Source organism: Cydia amplana, chromosome 1 (assembly GCF_948474715.1).
Source record: "Cydia amplana chromosome 1, ilCydAmpl1.1, whole genome shotgun sequence".
NCBI lineage: Eukaryota > Metazoa > Arthropoda > Insecta > Lepidoptera > Tortricidae > Cydia > Cydia amplana.
The window spans coordinates 6,947,296-6,968,534 of NC_086069.1; the positions used below are offsets into that span (position 1 = coordinate 6,947,296).

The 21,239-nt window shown below is 35.4% G+C and overlaps 1 protein-coding gene across 2 annotated transcripts in view; it reads right to left on the reverse strand.

The window, feature by feature from the left end:
- The window catches only part of LOC134647239 (dopamine receptor 2), a 193,525-nt gene extending 172,962 nt beyond the window's left edge, over positions 1–20,563 (reverse strand). For both annotated transcript variants that reach the window (XR_010096815.1, XM_063501513.1), the window contains exon 1: positions 20,396–20,563. The gene's annotated coding sequence lies outside the window, so the exon portion shown is untranslated. The remainder of the gene's footprint in view (positions 1–20,395) is intronic.
- Between the last annotated feature and the right edge of the window lie 676 nt (positions 20,564–21,239).

A 21,239-nucleotide genomic window follows, 5' to 3' on the forward strand; every position in this document is an offset into this window, starting at 1 on the left:
ATTTACAATATGTATTTACATTCGTTTAGCTTTCGTGTTACGCCAAAGTTGTATACTGTAGGTGCATTGAAAAGGTAAAATAAAGATTATAGAAGTCAGTACAGATAGTACATTATGTTTAGCGAGCTTTTGATTTATAGTTAAAAAATGTTTTAGGTGTAATAAAATTAGAAAAAAAGAACTTAACAAATTATAGGCTAACATAATAATAGCTCATGTAAAAATAGAATTACTTCCGCGGTAGAGTGAACAAAGCGGCGGATTACACGCCGAGAGATTGTAATTAATGAGCTCTTTGAGCGCCGGTTAATTTAGCTAAATCAGCGCTCTCATTCGTGGCCAAAAGCCTGTGAAAATTACACACGCAATGCTAGTTTTCTGGCGGATATTTCTTTTGGGTGTTTTGTTTTCATTATTAACAGTTTTCAATGTAAAAGTAAAATAAAATTATAAAAAAGTGAGATTAAAATGTAAAAAAAACGGCCAAGTGCATGTCGGGCTCAGTGTAGGGTTCCGTAGTTACCCTTTTGTCTCAATATGCTGCCTTAAACGGGTAGGGGGGAAATACGAGGGACACACCGAAATTGACGGGAATTGTGTACTTTAGGCTGAGTTTGAATAAAACCTTTTTTGATACATGCATACTGGCTATTTACAATCACAATAACATTTCCTTAATTTAAATAAATATATTAATATATTTATTATAGCGCTTTAAACTTTACTAGTCGATAAACAGAATGGGGCTCACGCGTGAAAATTTCCGTGCCCGATTTTTTCTCAACTTTCGCCGAGGGTTACTTCGTGATGGATGTCATCGAGCTTATTTATGATCTTGAAGCACCTAGTCAAATGATAATATATCGCTGGTCTGCGGAGTTTTGACGGCGTCGTGCCGCTCTCAGTACTCTACCTTCTACAAGTCGACCAAAAACAGCGGTAACACTTGAAAACGACACGGCTGTGCAAAAAATAATTGAAGGTGGCAGACATATGACATACGAGCAAATCCGAACAACTATGGGCATTGGAATAACTGCAATCCAAACTATTTTGCATAATGAATTGGGTGTCAGAAACCTGTTTTCCCGACGGGTACCACATAATTAAATCAATCGGCAGTTTGGGTCTTCGAAGCCAAGGTCAAGCCAATGAAAGTCGTGCGTTCTCGTAGCGTTTCCCAGAAAATGGGAGCTTCGTTGGTTTCAAAAAAGAGCTTGTGGCCACTATATTTCCTTACAAGAACGAAGAACGGTTACCTCTGATTGGTACACCTCTATATTTTTACCAGAGATGATGACCGATCTTCGCAGAGGCAACCCGACACGTCGCGTCACCTTATATCACGATAATACGAGATCGCACGGCGACCATAAAACAAAAGAGTTTTTGAAGTAGGAAGACGTTGATTTGATGACTCATCCCCCTTACAGTGCTGATCTGAGTCCAACTGATTTGTTACATTCCCTAGAATTGAATTTTATTGCGTGGCCAGAGATTTGAAGACCCAGAAGCTGCCGTGGAAGTCTACAAATCGGCTATTTTGGTAATGCCTACTTCAGAGTAGAAAAACTGATTTAATTAATGGTTCGAAAAAATGCAGAAATGCAAAATAACATACGTTAAAAAACAATAAATCATAATTTATGTAAAACCTGCAGCTAGTTTTTAAGGTTCCGTACCCAAAGGGTAAAAACGGGACCCTATTACTAAGACTCCGCTGTCCGTCCGTCCGTCCATCTGTCACCGGGCTGTATCTCACAAACCGTGATAGCTAGACAGTTGAAATTTTCACAGATGACGTATTTCTGTTGCCGCTATAACAACAAATACTAAAAACAGAATAAAATAAAGATTTAAGTGGGGCTCCCATACAACAAACGTGATTTTTGACCGAAGTTAAGCAACGTCGGGCGGGGTCAGTACTTGGATGGGTGACCGTTTTTTTGCTTGTTTTGCTCTATTTTTTGTTGATGGTGCGGAACCCTCCGTGCGCGAGTCCGACTCGCACTTGGCCGGTTTTTTTTTATTACCGACCATTTCGGTGTGCCCCTCGTAAGTATCATGTACTACATTACAAGCAAAAGGCCGATCATGTTCCCTATAGTTTTCATTGAATGGATTTATTAAGCTTTCACGTTTTATTTTACACTTTACTATAAAAACAGTTTATGAACACCCCTATTCGTTTTGAAAGATCTATCCAACGACCACGTTAAAACGAAAACAAAAATTCAGCACCACTTTTCGTGCTTGTAATTGAAGGGTTCCTAATTGACTACGGATTCAAATTTTCTATGGGACGATATCCATTCGCGCCTACATTTTTTCAAATTTGCCGCCTTTTTCTACTGACAAGATCTGTTTGACAAAGTACCTATAAGTAATATTTCGTCAAGTGACAAGCAAAAGTCATTAATTACTATAAAATATTTAAACAAAAATCAACCTTCTTTTCGTACTAATATGGTTCACTATGGCTATGAACTTGTGGTGGTACTTAGTGACGTTTGCTTGTCACCTGACGATTTGCGTTGTTATACGCTTGTTTATGTTAATGTATTACTTAAATTTGCTTATAAACTACGAGTAAAGAGCAATGAAAACTTCACTTCTATCTATATGGATAGTCTTCCGTGGATCACTTTATATGGAAAATTCTTTATAATATGCCTAGTTTTCATAAAGAAGTATGAAAGCGCTAACATTAATATACTTATGCAATCGTATTTTTAACCAGTTTTAAAATTTTGAAGAAGAAAATTCTTACTTCATCCGGTTTGTGGTTTTTATTTTTTGAAAGCAGGTTTCTAGAGCTGGTTCTTCGACATGTTTCATCAAAATCAATGTATCCATTAATGAAATGGAGTTAGAGGTTTTTATTGAAGTGAAAACTTCTTTAGCGGCGCTGGGCACTTTTTGAGGTGGGGAAAAAATGATAAACTCGAGACAGCGTAAGGCGATCACGTGACCGTAAGGCGATCACGTGACCGTAAGGCGATCACGTGACCGTAAGGTTTAGATGGCCACTCATTTAGATGGCATTTAAATCAATAAAGAAAAACTCAATGACATTACATGAAAAAGGTTCTAATCTTGTACGGGCTGAAATAGGAGGATGTCACAGTTACATTCTAACTTTATATCACTCAAATATAATTCAATAAAGCTACATCTTGATGAAATCGCTAATAAAAGTGAACTCTACTGTACAGATGAATAAAACTCAAAATATCATGACCAAAATATTTAGATGCGAGGTCTGCGAGGTAACTTTACAATTTCTATTCGAATTTTAAACAATTAACGCTACAAATTTAAGCTCACTGGCCAGCAATTTCGGAACTAAAGTTTTTCAATAGAAAGGAGGACGGGTCAATTATACATAGTGCTGCAGACATTTTGGACTAGTCATTGAGTTTTTACTTCTGTCGGCACTCCCGGAGTGCAACCCGTTGTTTTTTTTATTTATATGAAGTTATAATATAATAATTAAATAAAAGGTTTATTTACAAATTTTGCTTACAACTAAATAGGTATATTTATTCTTCTGTCAAACCAGAAGGTGGTTTGTTGGCAGACGAGGATACTTTATGTTTATTTTTATATTTTATATAAAGTATATTTTATAGATAATATACACCGTATTTTTTTTTATTTCCGTTACTTTCAAGGGTGCATTCCTGAGCTTAAATCAAGCAACTTTCTCAAAGACACCGATATTCTAATTAACTCCTTTTCGGAGCCAATCAATAATTTATTTTTTTCCTATAAGGCCTCTACAAGCGTGTACACTTGCCTTACATATTGATTAGTACTTATTATGAGTTCATACATTTGCTACTAAACTTAAGTACAATCTCGGTCGATCGATGTTCGAAATGACATTGATATGTCACAGATTTCAATTGTTTGGTTGAGTTAAATGTAAAGCCCGTGTTACAACAACGCTATATGCTGTATTTAATTAGTTTTTAAACTTTTTTTTTTTTTTTTTAAAGCAAAAAAAATTTTTTTTTGAAAATTAACTATGCCGTTTAGTTCTCTTGAACGTACTTAACCATACCCCGAAGTTAACGGAATTCAATAAAAACACGGTGTATAGGAATATCGGCCTCCATACAAAATAAAAAATCTCTTTAAAAACACCACTGACCCGCCTACGCTATTTCTCCAAAAATTTGCGTTACACAAATCGTGGACACTCCCTAATTAATCATTCCCATGCCTTATCTAATGCATTCAAACATCGATCGATCAACGTTGGATCGCGGCGCGCAGAGTTTCTTAATAATAAAATGTTGCAGAGGACTGAAACGTTTTAAGGAAATGTGACTGTAAGGTGAACTGAATTAGATACATATTTAAAGACAAGCTGATTTTACTATCAAAACTCATATTTTAGGCTAGTACAAATATCTAGGGAAAAGAACTTATGTTATTATATGTGGGTACCTACGGTTTTACCTGTGGACACTACCCCATAAGCAGTTCTATTTGACCACACAAGTCACAAGATTATAATAATTTGCAAAACACGAATCATTGATAGAAACGCCCATCGAAACTGAACAGAACAAACGAAAGTCACGTGACTTTTCGTAGTATCAATTCTGTCATTCCGATACATATTGTATTTCGTGAGGCATTTGTCGGTGTACGATTGTCATCTAGGCTAGGTGGGTGGTATGATTTTATCATGACACATTATCGTGTTGTTTCGCATATCGCGCGTTTTTGCTATAGGTACGAGTACATACTGTATAGTAATAACTTTGCTAAATCACTTAACCTCCTGTCGTTTCCCATGATATGACGTCACCCATAAGCGTTCTGGCTCAAATATGAGCCACTGGGAGCTGACAGATTAATAAGTTAAATTTCATGATAAGTAACTTGGACATTTATTAAACAATAAGAATAAATCAGAACACAATTTGTCAAGTTTCGGGCGTTACAACCATAATTCCCACTAAAATAAACATTCAAGCGCTTTCAAGCCCTTGGCGCGTTCTCCTCCATTCTAAAAATTTATTACCCCGGGCGTTTCATGGTCTCGAAGATTCTGGAATAAAACAATTCTGCAACCAAGTATTATGCTTCAAAAGAATTTACTTATTTATTCTGAAGTGAGAAGTCGCGTCGCCTGCAGTTTGCGAACAAATTTTACTACAAAAACAAGGATGTATATATATCAGCGTGTTGCTGACGTTGCTGTTCAGACAAATTAAGGAAATAATCAGAAAGCAGACCAACGCATTCCTGACCACCTCTCGCGTCGAATGATGGTCCCTATGACAGTTAATTTTTATACAGGTTGTAACAAAAATAGTGGGGATCCGTTTAAGGGCTTATTCAGTATCGGGTTCTGTTTAGGAAGAAGTAGAAAAAAGTTTTCTTATCTCTTAATTATCTTATCAATTTATTTAGAAATGTAATATTTATGCAATAAAAATACGGTAAACACATAATTCGTTCAATAATTTTTTTAAATTAAGCCCAATTAAAAGAGACTAGAAGGAACTGTCATAGGGACTATATAATCATTCGACGCGACAGGTATACATGTAGTATATCTTGGTCCCTTGCAGATCTCAAACCGTAGACGAGTTTGAACTCTTGCTCTTACAAATAAGTTTTTTTGGAACTTATGCACGAAATAACATTCTATTCACTTTTCGGTGAAATATAATATCGTGAGGGAATCACACTTATAAGGTTAGTTTCATCATTTTGTCTATTGTGTTATGTGTTGTCTTTTTTTTCATTGATCTCTCTCAAAATGGTTCCATCTCTCCAAAAACCTATACTAAGTATCAACAGCAAATAGGCCTTTAAATGGGTCCTGATACCGACATATCACAGCGTCCTTGCCTCGGCCCCTTCTACAAATCTATTGTGTCCAAGCGAGGAGGGATTCATTTATTTAAGCTATCAAGAACAAACGATAAGACTGAAAAAGGAATTACAAAGACCAAGAAAAATGTTTTTGGGGTTGAGGTTTTGTACTTGGAATTAAATTCGATTTAGAATAAAAGCGTGTTTAGGTTTTAAATGTTTTCGATGGATGTATTTGCAATAACGTTAAAAAGTATTGAATGAAATTATTAACACTTTTTTGTTATTGACACTTTTTTAAAGGGATTTAAATCACTAAGTACTACCGTTAATGACTTGGTGCACTGAAATAGGTTGAATGACAACCAATTAGCGACTGAAAAGTAAAAGGGTAGCACGACTGACGGTCCGATTCGAGTTTTAGCTGTTCGATCTGATTCCGATACGATACTGATCTGTCAAAAGTTATATTTCTTCAACCGACGTCACTTTTGATACCGAGAGATCAACATCGAATCGGAATCAGATCGCAAAATTCAAATTGGCTAAAATATTGTTGGACTGTTGGTTCAAGTGTATCTTATTAATTAATAATTAATACCTATAAACGAGCAATTCTTGTTTATTTATTTATTTATATGTATATTTATTTATATATACCTATATCAGGGATCTCGGAAACGGCTCTAACGATTTCGATGAAATTTGCTGTAGGTATGGGGGTTTTCGGGGGCGAAAAATCGATCTAGCTAGGACTTATCTGTGGGAAAACGCGCATTATTGAGTTTTTATATGTTTTCCGAGCAAATCTCGGTCTCCCAGATATTAATTATTAATTATGTGCTACGTTCTAATCAAGATTAAGACCATCAGTTATCACATTTCCGAGCAGTGGCGTGAAAAGATTATTTTTTAGTTTTTTAGTAAAAATATAACGCTAATGAATATAAAACAGAGCTCGTAAATCGCAGAGCTGTTACGAATGACTGTGAGCTTTTAATTTGGAAAAATAACGACAGCGGCAGAATTGACCAGTTTTGTAACGTATGGCATATTTTTTCAGGCAACCGTGTTGAGGGCGAGCCCAAATAGGAATCTTATTATGCTTAAGGTAAGGTCGCATTTACAAATATAAGATTTAAAAGGATACGACTTTGGGGTGGCAAGCACTGGTAATGTTTCTTTTATTGTCACGTTTAATTTATCGCCGATTTCATAGTCAAACAATGGATAATGGAATCGGATTTAAGTATATCACAACGGAACTTTGTCGCTGTCAGTGCAGAATCAGTACATTTTATTGAATGGGAGTAGAGAATTTATCGAATAGCACGCTCAGTACTTTCAGTTTTAAAGAAGTTATTAAAAAATCCCTTAGGTCGCATGGTCCGATTGACTAGTCCGATCAATCGGAATACGAATTCTTTTTTTCCTGTTGGCTCGATTGATCGGACTATAAGAACTTCTCAAATCCTGTCAGTCCTACTATCGGAGTAATGGGATTTTAAAAGTTCGTCTAGTTCGATCGATCGAACCACGAGGTTGTTTTTTCTTCCTGTTGGATCGATTGATAGGACATAACCGTAGACTTGATATTTTGCTAAGTCCGGATGACACATAAAGGTTATCTAATCTTAACTCATTACTAGATACTGGCATTTGATAAACTTTTCTATATTTTATTTGATGCGATGTCAGTTCATAATGTCAACATCTGATCAATGTCAATTTATTGAACCGGACGGACGGAAGATGGAGGAAATAATAGATCACAACAAAATTGTATTCTTACGCCGTAAAGGTGGTTGCGTACTACTGAATAAAGGGCATCAATACCATAAAAATAAAGCGTATAAAAAAGAGCCGTCAGTATGGACATGTTGTAATAAAAAAACACAAAAACCATAACCTACCGGTCGGACAAACAGGAAAAATAAAAATTGTGTGATCGGATTAAGAGGATTTTTCAAGCTTTCGTGGCTCGATCGATCGAACTAGACGAACTATTAAAATCCCATTACTCCGATAGTAGGACTGACAGGATTTGAGAAGTTCTTATAGTCCGATCAATCGAGCCAACAGGAAAAAAAAAATATTCGTATTCCGATTGATCGGACTAGTCAATCGGACCATGCGACCTAAGGGTAAAAAATATTTAAAAATACCTACCTATCCTATTTTTTAGGTGTCTATTGTTTTCCCATATAGTTTTAAGTCGTAAATGTCGTAATGTTTGGCCGCATTTTCGTTCAGTCATAATTTGTTTTTTCTCGGAAACGCACAACTTTTCAGGATTGCCATAAATCAAACCTAACCAACTTATTTACCTATAGGCACAGAATAAATAATAGCACTAAGTACAGAAGACTCACTCTCTAACAAAACGCGTCTGTTACGATGAGCACAGATATGGCCGCTAGGTGGCGACAGCGCCACGCGCGGCTTATGGCTTTCCCCAAAATTGGGGCGGAACCCACGGAACGGATGTACTTTTAGCTACCTGTAGCAAAGTGACGAAATCGCGGAGTCAGACACGCCTGCTATAGGATAACCTTACGAAAATCCTGATAAGTTAACGGTTTCAGAATTAGAACTAATGATAATATGTCAATTATTTTCGATTCTTCTTTTTGTATATATGGAGTGTTAATAACCTGTTTATATTGATATATGGCGGGTCCCGACTCAGTGTACCACATACCTACTTATGTAAAGCACGAAACGAATTCGTTCCATTGAAATGGAAAGATTCATGATGCATCTTTTTTTAAACTCAAAAATAAGAAGAGAAGAATGCTGAAATTTAGTATATAGCACTTACTAATGACTTGGCACATTTTCAGAAAAAAAATAGTACCTTATCCTGCCACTGCCTATATGGGAACGCAAATAAAAGGTATACTTAATTACTATTTTTGCAATTATATTAAGTAGTGGTCAGTAACATGCTTTTTAGCATAGATGATAGGATCCTAATAGATGTGGTATACGCGTGCGTCGGTGAGGGACAAAACATACGCAATGCGACACTATGATTGCCCACCATAATCCATACTAATTTATGATGGGGCATAAAAAAAAATTCAGACTGTGACAAGGTCAAACAATAATTTAGCGCTTTCGCTGCTACTCCTACTAAAAGATGCATAAGACTATATCCCGTCCGAATACTAGTTTCATGCTTTTTGGATATATTTTCAAAATTTATTTTCTTTTGTCTTTTTTTTTTTCATTTTTATTGTTTTGCGTATTTTTTTCATCTCAGTACTAACAAAGCGCTTGGTAACATTTAAGTATCGAAGAAGGTTTTTGTAAGTGTACCCATGGCCAATTAAAGCCCTAACGACTTGAAGTACGTTCAGGTCTGGCATTTTCACTTCATGTGCATCAATAACTCACGTTGAACATAACTGAATAACACAGCCAAGGCATCAATTCAAAGAAAACTTAAAATTTCATCGATACGTGACTGCTACCAAACGCTTTCTTAGTATGACGCAGTACAATGTAATTTAAAAAAGTGGAAATCAAAACTAAAAAACATAAAAAAAGCGTTTCATTTAATAACATAGCATTAACTGATCTTAGTCGTCAGTTGGAATTAATCTTTCATTACCTTCCTCCAAAAATTATTCATATCTAAGTGCATTTTTTTTTGTTAGTTTCCACAAGAAAATAGATTAAAATTGTGATACTTATGCAAGTTATGCATTGTATCAATACAATAAAATTATTTTGCCTAAATTTTAAGCACTCGGGGCAAAGGAAAAAGTTTAAATCCAATAATGTTTCAAAAATTACCTCGGGCGACCATTTAAGTAGGGATGCAGATAAATAATTAATGTGAAGTAAATAACAAAAAATGTGTTAAAGTAATTCTTTTAATAGATTATATGTTTCATACAATTTTCAATCGTGGCTGCATGCTGGACGGGTCTATTCCTTCGATGCCAAACCTGTCAAAAAATGACATACTGCCGTATTCGAACTTCAAGATATTCACAAGAGACGACACGTAATAGATCCATTCTAGATACGTTATAGTTTAGATTTCCACTAGTTCTATTTTGCAGCGCAATTCGGGCAACCAATGTCACTTTTACGATAGATCGTGTTAGATATATATTATATTAGATGTGAATTAGATCTCTATGTAATATCTTGTGGAAATCGTTCAAGACTATCTCCAGAATCGCGGAAATGTCAAATTTGACAGGTTAGATCTTAAACATATCGTTATCGTATCTTGGCGATGTCTAAAAGTTATCTAATAGATGTCTATTACAAAATCCGAATCGGGCCCCATATGGCGTACGAATGTTAGAATATCACCTTTATGGATTATTTCGCTTAAAATTTTGTTTTTTCTTCACAAGTGTGATGAAAAACATTGTGTGAAACTCTGCAGGTAAGAATATTGCAAACTCGGATCTTTAGTTCACGAACCTGTTTTTGTTGATAACTAAAATTGAGTATGAGCTCTTTAGAAAGGAAGAATTGATAGACGTTTAGTCACACTACAAGTCAAAGTCAGTAAAAAAACGTTTTTTATGATTTTGTTTATACATACTAATAATCATTCTCTTTAAGTTTCCCATATTTAGCAATGACATTTTTTTAAACATTTTGAAACTGTAAGCATGTTATCAGACACAATTCGTGTATTAGTTTCATTCATACGAACTTTTGTGAATACATTTAACCGCTGTCTGTTACTGCCCCCGCTATTATCTAAACAAATACCAATATCCTGTTGTGCCCAGTTTTACGGACCTGTTTAATTTAGAACAAATCGAAACTTTACAATAACGTCCGTGAGCTGAAGTAAGTACCTACTAAAGGAACATTAATATTTAAGTAAAGTTAGAGACCGCGGCGATAAACAATGATCAAATATTAACGTGCCAATTATGAGTTCGGCATTATGGAATGATATGCATGTTTCCCATTGGTAATGCTAATTCTGGTCTGTTTGCGTGAGTTCCAGACGCTACATAGAGAGTACATATTTACAAATTATAAACACGAGGCACTATAAAGGCAACAGTTTTAACATCACATAAATGCAAAAATATGCAAAACAAGTAAATTATTATAAAAACTAAAAACCTGTCTGCTAAAAAATAATGAATTACTTAGTTTTATTTGTGGATATGATATGATACATATATTTTATCAATGGTCTTTTCACTAGCTTTCATTATGTACCCTTTTTAGGGTTCCGTAGCCAAATGGCAAAAAACGGAACCCTTATAGATTCGTCATGTCTGTCTGTCTGTCCGTCCGTCTGTCTGTCCGTCCGTATGTCACAGCCACTTTTTTCCGAAACTATAAGAACTATACTGTTGAAACTTGGTAAGTAGATTAGGGCATGCAGTACCGGTTCCGGTACCGAGAATTTCATTTCCCGGTTCTGGGCACGGCCGGTACCGGGATTCCCGGTTCTTCCCGGATCTTAGGATATTTATATAATAATTTTTAAGAACTTCGTTTTTTAAGTCTATTACAATCCTTCTGAATGAATAAATTCTATATAAATAATTACAATTTCATAAGTATTATTGAATGCCATAAATGAAATGACTATAATACGAATTTAACCCATGACTACATTTTGAGACTGACCATTCCTACCCATATTTATGAACATCATCCGCCGCGACTCTAGAAATTACCCACATTCAATACAAATATTGACCAAATTTTAAGAGACACTTCAACAAAATCCAGAACGTTACATTCACATCCTCCAGTTGGACCCAAGCTACCGTCCCGATTAATTATGCCGGTCTTAGTATCCATGTGATTGGTGCGGTCTAGCTCTCCCAACTTTTCTGTCGGCTGCTTAAGCAAGCTTACTCTCATTGGCGGTATAACACCTACGGTTCGGACACGACATTCAGCGACGGGTCCAATCGCCGTGTCTCACCCCAACCTATGGTTATCGCTGCCGCCGTCGCAAGTTGCTCAATATCGTGGCTGAGCCGCTATTACTTCAGTAACCGCTTATGTCGCTGCTAAAGTAAACGCCAAAATTTAAAGAATTTGACGTTTAAAATAACACTTGCACAGTCTGTGCTATTAAAATCGCTACCAACTTAGCTTGGTCTGACTATACGAAATATTATTCGAACTTCGCCGACACAGCTATTTTTTACAATTGACCGTCATCCGCGTCGGGTTATTTGTGTCCTTCGTTTCAAACCAACATATTTAAATTAAATGCTACTTAATGCACCTAACTAAAATACTATCGGCGTTATTCATAAACGTCTGCTAAGTTAATCAGCTGATGATCGTCGTTTGTCCCTCTCTATGGCATAACGACGATCATCAACTGATTAAGTTAGTAGCCGTTTATGAATAACGCCATATATATTATGACTACTTACTACAAAATAGCAATATAAAGGTAATTTAAACACGGGTCCGGGAGAACCGGGAAGTACCGGTTCCGGGTCTTCAGTACCGGTTCTTTTGACACTACAAAATTCCCGGGAATTCCCGGGAAATTAAGAACCGGGAATTCCCGGGAGCATGCCCTAAAGTAGATGTATTATGTGAACCGCATTAAGATTTTCACACAAAAATAGAAAAAAACCAATAAATTTTGGGGGTTCCCCATACTTAGAACTGAAACTCAAAAATTTTTTTTTCATCAAACCCATATGTGTGGGGTATCTATGGATAGGTCTTCAAAAATGATATTGAGGTTTCTAATATATATATTTTTCTAAACTGAATAGTTTGCGCGAGAGACACTTCCAAAGTGGTAAAATGTGTCCCCCCCCCCTGTAACTTCTATAATAAGAGAATGATAAAACTAAAAAAAATATATGATATACATTACCATGCAAACTTCCACCGAAAATTGGTTTGAACGAGATCTAGTAAGTAGTTTTTTTTTAATACGTCATAAATTCCCTGAATACGGAACCCTTTATGGGCGAGTCCGACTCGCACTTGGCCGCTTTTTTCATTTGCGGGCGCCATTATCAAAATTTATATGGCCTATGTCACTACCACAATTCTGATGAATTCAACGACACCTCATATGTCAAAAATGGTCCAGCCATTCGGGCTGCAGGGCGTGCCAAAGAAATGGACATACGCTCGAAAAACATTATCCTCCTTGTGACGCAGTCGGCACTTGTGATGTTCTCATTTTGACAGCATAGTAAAGTTAGTAGGTAAGTATTGCTATTAAACATCTACCTATGTAACATAATAATTTTGCTTCAAGTGGCCTATAGGTACAGTAGTAACGTAATTTAACAAATAGAAACTAACGATAACGTGTAGGTACACATAAGTACTAATAGGTATATAGATACTTATATTTCTCACTTTTATTAAAAAGTAACGATAAATATATATACCCAGTAACTACAAAAATATCAGTTCTGAACCCAATGGAGCAAGATTAATGAAAATATTATTTATGGTATGTTAAGATATTAGTTACAGAAAATACAAGAATGAGCGAAAGCGGCAAAGTTTGACTTATTTGGATAGAGCCCAACAGTATTTGCCCGAAGTCGCTTACCGCCGGGCGCGGGCTGGCCACTCGGAACAATATTGATTTATACCCACACTGACTGTTCGAGCATTGCAAGTGATGTTAGGATCTATAAAAACTATTTTTCAACGGTCAGCTAAGTACAGTCCGCAGAACATATTCCTTATCTCGCACCCGAACTTGTATCCAAACATCCCTACAGATGATTTCACATTAAGCGTAAATATTTTAAGTTGATTTGTTGATTCATGAAATGTAATTATTTTTACTAAATAAATGCGCATCAATTCACGAGGCGTATTCTGATCGTAATAACAGATTTAATTTGATCTGAAATTGTTACTTTCACTAGACAAAAAACATGAAATACATTTTATGCTATCCGGATGCTTGACTTGCGCACGTGGGTCCGTTTATCCTATGCGAATTTGCCTTTATTAGATATATAATGTGGTTGACTAAATAAAATAAATTGAATCTTAACCGATCCGATTCCATTGATAAAATTCTATAATTATGTTGCTAATACTAGTACCTATATTCCTTAGAACATGATCTTACCATCAGTAATAATATATAATAAACTCTGATAATAGATAGATTTGATCTGGTTCCGTTTCCTCGTTCGTTCCAAATCCGGAAAATCTTAAAAGCATTTTTTTCTAAGATCGATCTTGGGTCTCCTAAGAACAAAGGTACGTAACTCTTATGGTTCGGCTCCCTCCCGTTCACCTTCTCTAATCCTCGCAGATGGCGCGCAGACTGTACCTAGCTATATTCCAGTAGGTAAGTACATTAGTCAGACTCCCGTCGACAAATCGTGCTCTTAAAATTTTACGACTGCAGAGGTTAGATTTATTTTGATGTATTAACGTATTGTAACTTTTAGTTCATGAGACGTTTTACGCCTTGTAACTCAACCGTTCTGTGCTATATTTATTTTGAACCTCTGAAAAGATAGAACGCGGTGGGTATAATTGGGCTCCGGCGCCTCGAAGGCTAGAACATGAATTCTGAGAAATCATCGACGTTTACGGACTTGTGAACGGCTGCGGGCTTCTTTAGGCTTTTTACTTGTTAAAGTTATGAAACTTATGAATAGGATTTTTTGTGCTCCTTTTGCAGTACTTACCGAATGTAGTATTTATTTAGCCCAATTTTTTGCCATTTTCATTAATTTACACTAGAAGACTTGGCCCCTATAGGCACATTTCTCTCATGATGGAACGTGCACTGATATTAGACAAGTTAAAGGGAAAATAACCTCACTTTTAGGGTTGGTTGCGAAGCCAATGCCAAAAACAGATGATAGTTTCATCATGTCCACCTGTCCACCCGTCCGTCCGTCCGTCTTTCTGTCTGTCCGTATGTCACAGTTTCTTTAAATTATTTGGTAAATAAATAAATAATAATAAATTTAGCACCCATACAACTCGTTACTTCTACTCCGATAGGTCCCTGACATTTAATGTCTACCTGCCATCATTCTTTCATGCCTGAATAGTCTGGTACACGATATTGTATTCCATTTATAGCTGTATATTAATGTTGGTAAGCCACGGAATCCATTTTATTATACTGACGCATGATGTCTCTTGGGTGGAATTATGCACTTGGTTGATGTATGTGCTAATTTGTACCTTGTAACAGTGACAATGGATTGTAAAGCTGTATTCGCTGCCACTATGGCTAGTTACATGCCGACCCACACTCTTAATTGTATGTACTTACTCGTATCGTATGGCCGAATTGAGTACTAATTAATATGAAATCCGCGCAGACTACTTTTATTGTTATTTATTTAAAGTAAAACTTTGTAGTGTGTTGAGAGTTGAGAACGCTGGAATCGAATGTTATTTTAATATAATAATTATGATGTGTCCAAGTAAAACTGGGGTCATACGTTATTCACATATACTTCAAATAAAGAATAAAAGAATATTGCAATAAATGCAATACTATATTGAGTTAAACTCTTAATAAAATGGTTAGGTACCTAGGTAAGACAAGTTAAGGTAAGGACAAACTGAGCCCACGTAACGCAACGCATGACAAGTATGTTTCTAAAGTCTTATTTTTTTATTCGGTAGACTAAAATGACATTTCATAGTATGAAATGACACATGATGTTCATACTATGAAATGTCATTTCAGTCTACCGAATAAAAAAATAGACTTTAAGCATACAAATTTCTGGGTCCAGATTTCATAATGCATTGCATAAGTTGCGTACGTGTGCTCAGTTTGTCTCTACCTTTAATTTATTAATTATTAAAGTTTCGAAAAATTAAATACAAAAATATATCGACTATATTTAGGTAGGTACCTCTCAATAGTAGGTACTATCTACCTGCTATCTACTAAATATGTCCGTAAATTTTATCCAATATTATAATAGTAACGTGTTATAATAATGTTGCAAACGTTGTCATTCATTTGAAAACCAGCTCACGCTTTCCTGGGTTACCTTATCACATTATTTTACTCCCTCAACAATAGCCACCGTTTAAAAGCACGAACACAGAAACGTCGTCGCTCGACGTAATATTTTGACAGGCAACATTACTTTGACGGACATGCTGTAAGCGGAACACATAAATCTAGAGGTGCTTACTCCTAGAACGTTTCAATTTACGTGTTCACATTGTGTGTTGTGTTCCTAACCCGGTTTTCAGTTACGCACATAATTTTAATTAACGAACTAAATTTAATCTCCAGAGCAGTAATACTTTCAAATTCATTTTGATTTTAGAATAGCATGGTGATTGATACCTTTTAAAAGCCTAACCCGGAATGGTACGTAAGTTCCGGGATTACAAATCCTGTCACTTAGTCCAGTCATTATATCCAAAAAACCGACCCTACCCGTGAATAATCAGTTCTTGGATTTTTTTTTTCGTAGGTCAATTCAAAAAGTAGACTGAATCAGGCTCCTGTGTATATTCGAAAAACGGTTTTTCTTGAATAACTCGGGCATTTTTGATTTTACAGTAAAACCGTGAGGACAAAAATTGTAGAAAATTTTATTCTCTACAAGTTTATCCTCACAATTTTTCTTCTAGGATCGATATTTTGGAAATTAAATTTGAAAAAAGCGACAAATTCAAAATATTTTCATCATCTCGTTTATTTATGCCGTAAAGTTGAATTTACACTCCCAGTGACCCCCCGAGGGACCTACGAAAAAAAATCCAAGAACTGATTATTCAGAGGTCAAAATCTATAATGACTGAACTAACTGTCCTGTCAACAAATTTAGTAACTGTAGTTGTTTTCATTCTACTGAGTCTGTAAGTTCATTGTGAATTAAAACAAATTGTTAAGGAGAATTGTAGTGCGGTTTCAAAGGAAGTAATTTTTCAAACGCTCCGGTTATGGATAAACTCCTTCTCGAGACATTTCTCGAGGGAGTATAGCATAGGGTTTTTTAAAAATAGGAATTTACAGGTTTTCAAAAAGCTTGAGACAACGCTAAAGTTGCAAGCGTCCATAGGCTACATAAATCACTTAAGCTGTACGCTGGTTTGCCACTAGGTACACTAGCAGATGTGTAACCTGCAGTTAACACGACAGACAGCCTTATTGTTTCCGCAACAATACCAGCCAGGTTCGCTTTCGTCGAATGTCGTTCTGTAATTCAATTTCCTCGTATCTTTTTTTGTTTTGCCATGTATAACAAAGCAAGGTTGGTTTTGAAAATGTGCTAATAATTGTGGCTGTCCAGGGTCCTTATGCTTCATCCACAATAAGGACCTTTTTATCAGAATTTCTATTGGAATTAGGAAACGTCCTTATTGCACTTGAAGCATAAGGACCCTTCTGTACTTAATGAAAAGCCACAATTAATTATGTGAGGAGGAATGGTGCTCACGAAAGCCTGTTTTTCAGCCTGATGCTCTTGAAAAAAAAAGTTCAATCGACAGTCAGTGGATCAGTTTTGTATAAGATTTGTGTGTGTGTGTGTGTGTTTTAATAATAAGCAGTATTTTTCCAATTATTTTTATTCGTATTTTATTCAGGTTAATTAAATTTAAACTGGTCTTTAAATTAGTATTAAAAACACACAACATTGATGCGTTTTATTTGTTATAAAAACAAAACTGAAATCATATAATCACTTAACAGAAAGTATTTATCTGTCTATTTTACCCAACTACGGCGCAGTAAAAGGAGAGTTATGGTTACCGGTATGTAGGTATGTAATGGGTTTTGTAAAAGTAGGGAGGTTTTGTAAAAGTAAGTACAGGGAGGCAGGGATCGGAACCGGTTTTTTGCAAAAACATAGAAATAACCATATTTTTCGAATTATTTTATACTCGAAATGTAGCACTCGGTTGTGTTTGTAGGTTACGACTTCGTATTATTAGATTGCCCAATTAGAAATGAAGTAATTAGCAAAGAACGAAAAAATACCGTTTCCGTTCCCATACAAAAAATACCGGTATCCGATCCCTGCAGGGAGGTACTGAATATTTTAACGAGCGATCCAAATAGATAAGATAAACCTAAAGAAGTACTTGCATATATGTATATATTGTAGAAGAATGTCGTACCCCGAGGCGTGTGAAGGAAGTGAAGCAGTTGCGAAGTGAGTTATTCCCAAGTCATGCACAGCTTAGCGTTGCCATAATGAAACATATTTTAATATTCATGAACGACCCGTCAAACGCTGGAAGTTGCTACCAATAATGTCGGGATGCCTGATGATTATTATATGATCTATATGAATATTAGGTATATGTATATACATATTAATACAGATTATAGATGTATTATTATTGTTTTCGAATTATTTTTATTGTTTATTGTAGGTAGATAATGACATTAATGACAAAGCAACGTGACTGACATTTTACATGTTCGTTGTATTCGTTGTTCTTTAATTTGCTTGTTACATAAAATATGTATTATTATTTTAATGTTTTATTGTATACTGAAATTGGATTCGTTGACATGTATTAATTTAAAAAAACATGATGTAATATTTGTTTTTAGATCATGATAATGTGTAAAGTGTAACATAATGACCACACCACATACATACCACTAAAATGTTCCATGCTACCTATGCTATGATCTATGATGCAACATTTTGGATTCATCCCAGCCAGGTGACTCGGTCTTAGTATCTGCTCGGATACCATGGACAAAGGACGTGTTAAACTAAGTTGTAACAGTTGAAAACAACACTACATGTAAATTGAATTAAATTGTTAACAGCAGTCGAATTCAAATTGGATATTTTCAAAATAATGCGAATAAAAAATACTTAAGTGCCTAAAGGAATAATGATTATTAAACCGAAAGAACATGTTTAATTCAAGATTTAGATCTATTCCTCTTAAATTCAATATTCAATGTAGAACATCTATGACCTATCTTTGAAAACCTACCTACGCTACGTCCTACCTACCTACACACAAAACATTGCCATTCAGGGCCCACGCTTAGGTACTAATTAGCAAAAAAACCAAACGCCACCACCCAAATATACTTAGTCCAAAATCTACCATAATATGGTCCAAATATAACTTGAATAGATTTGTTTATCCGTGTATATTATTTGAACGACGTAGTTCTGAGGGAAGATATGAACGGGAGAATAACTTAAACAAAACAAAATATACGAGTACCTAACATTGGCTTTGATACTTAATTACGTATGAAACTAGCGGCCATAGTTATAGTAATGGACTACAGCAGACAGCTGGGTTGTTTTACGGTGCTTAATTAGTGTACCTACTACCTCCGTGCCATTAAACCAATCTAACATCATTTAGCACCATGACATTACCGATAAGCTTAATCGCATCACATACAAATCAAAAGGGTGACCTTCCCAAGAATTTATTTCTCCAAATGTTCCCGCAAAAAATTTAACAAAAAATGTATTTGGCATCTCGCCAAGTCGGAGCCTTCGCGTATATACGAGGTCAGTAAATCTTCCCATGGCATTAATACCAGGGCGCTGGGAACTATCGAGATAAGATTACCATAACTGAGACTCTTGCATATACATATACGTATGTATTCAATGGCGTTATTGATTTGTAAAACGAGAGTTCTAACTAAGCTGTGTTTAAAAAAAATCTTCTGATGGTCTCGAAAATAAATGAAAACGAAAAACGAAAACTGGGTGTATACGGGAATACTTAGTTACATATAATAATATACGAGAAGTCTAGCCTAGTTTAGTTACTACATATATATAACATAACAAATGTTATTTTCCATTTCATAGAACCAGCTACATAATTATACAAATACAAATTCTTTCTTTATTTCTGAAATAGACTAATAACAGTGTTACATTTATGCTGACTCCCACTCCCTTGTGGAGCTTTGAGAACACCGCCCATGATCATTTGACTATAGACTTCTCCACCAATTAACATTTTGGTTGATATTATTTTACCTACCATTTGAATAGTGGCTTTAATTATAATTAATTCACGTCTTTGAAGATGAAACACTATCAATGCCGGAGATAATTAATACAGCAATCTAAATATTACTTAGTTAATGTGATTCAGATTAAAGGGCAGATACTAACAATACTGTCTAATGTGCGAACGCGAGTCCTCACTATTATTTTGTTAGTAAGTATGTATAATGAAAAAAGCTTAATTGCAATAGCCTGAAGCCATTTCGATAGTTAATTAAGGTCTAATTTTAGTTATATTCTCGAATTTTACTTAATCCATATACTAACATAGGTAGAAGAACGTAATTTATAACGTAAGTATATAATAATTACTAAATGGGCTATGCTAATGAACTTCATATTTTATAATTGGTAGCGCAATGTTAATTAATAAAACATAATCCATCACAATGATAACACATAATCCATGTCAAAACGATGTACTAAATGCTAAAATTATTTAATTAATTTCTAATACAGATATAAAATATCATAAAAAGAATACAAGACAAGAAGTTTGTGTGAGTATTATGATTTATACAGAAATAGCTCAATTGTATTCATCAGATTAGTCACACGGATTAAATATCATTATTATTTTAGTTTTTACTTACCTCCGATGTGAATAAGTAAGCACCAGAACTTTACACATCACTTTAATGTTTTATTACACTATAATACTATATGATTGAAAGGGTTGATAATTACCTACTCACGTCAAATATTTAATATAGTTACTGGCACTTGTTCATTTCCACCTTATACCAAAGTAGTGCTTCTTAGTCAAAACATCCATCATTGTTTATTTTTTTTGTTTATTCCCCGAAACAGAATAATAAGTACACATAATTCTCATCACCCATATTTTTTTTCGTATCTGCATTCAAGTTTATGGTTGCTATAAGTTCGTTACTTTGCGCGGGAAACGGGGGAAAGGAAAATGGCGGCCGAGGTGACGCGGCAGCGGCGCTTTCCGAGAAGCTACTAGCGATTTTGACGCTGGCAGATCGCTTCGCTTATGCGCCGCTCCATGCGCAATCTGTCGCCCACACTTTAGATGCACTGTAAACTGAAGACTTTCATAAAATATGCTCTATGGATAATTCTCGTAGAGTAGAAAAAAGTTAAAAGCATTTTACGTGGAATATTGTTTTGTTTTCTGTGCTTTATAGTGTAGCGCAGTGTAGGTATTACCTTAAGAGAAGAGTGTACCTACGGTTATTTCTTTTCAATCATGATTCTGTTGCCAGTAAAATACTTATGCCCCCAGATATTATCATTGTATGTATTTACCCATCACGGAATAATTTCCCAGTGTGTTCAGGACATTTGGGAGGCATGCGGAGAGCCGTGGCCTACACGTAGAGTCCCTTTTAACACTAATGAAATGTAAGAGGGTACACCGATTATTGTTATTTTATTTCAATGCTTAATTGATATTTTATTATTATTTCCCTT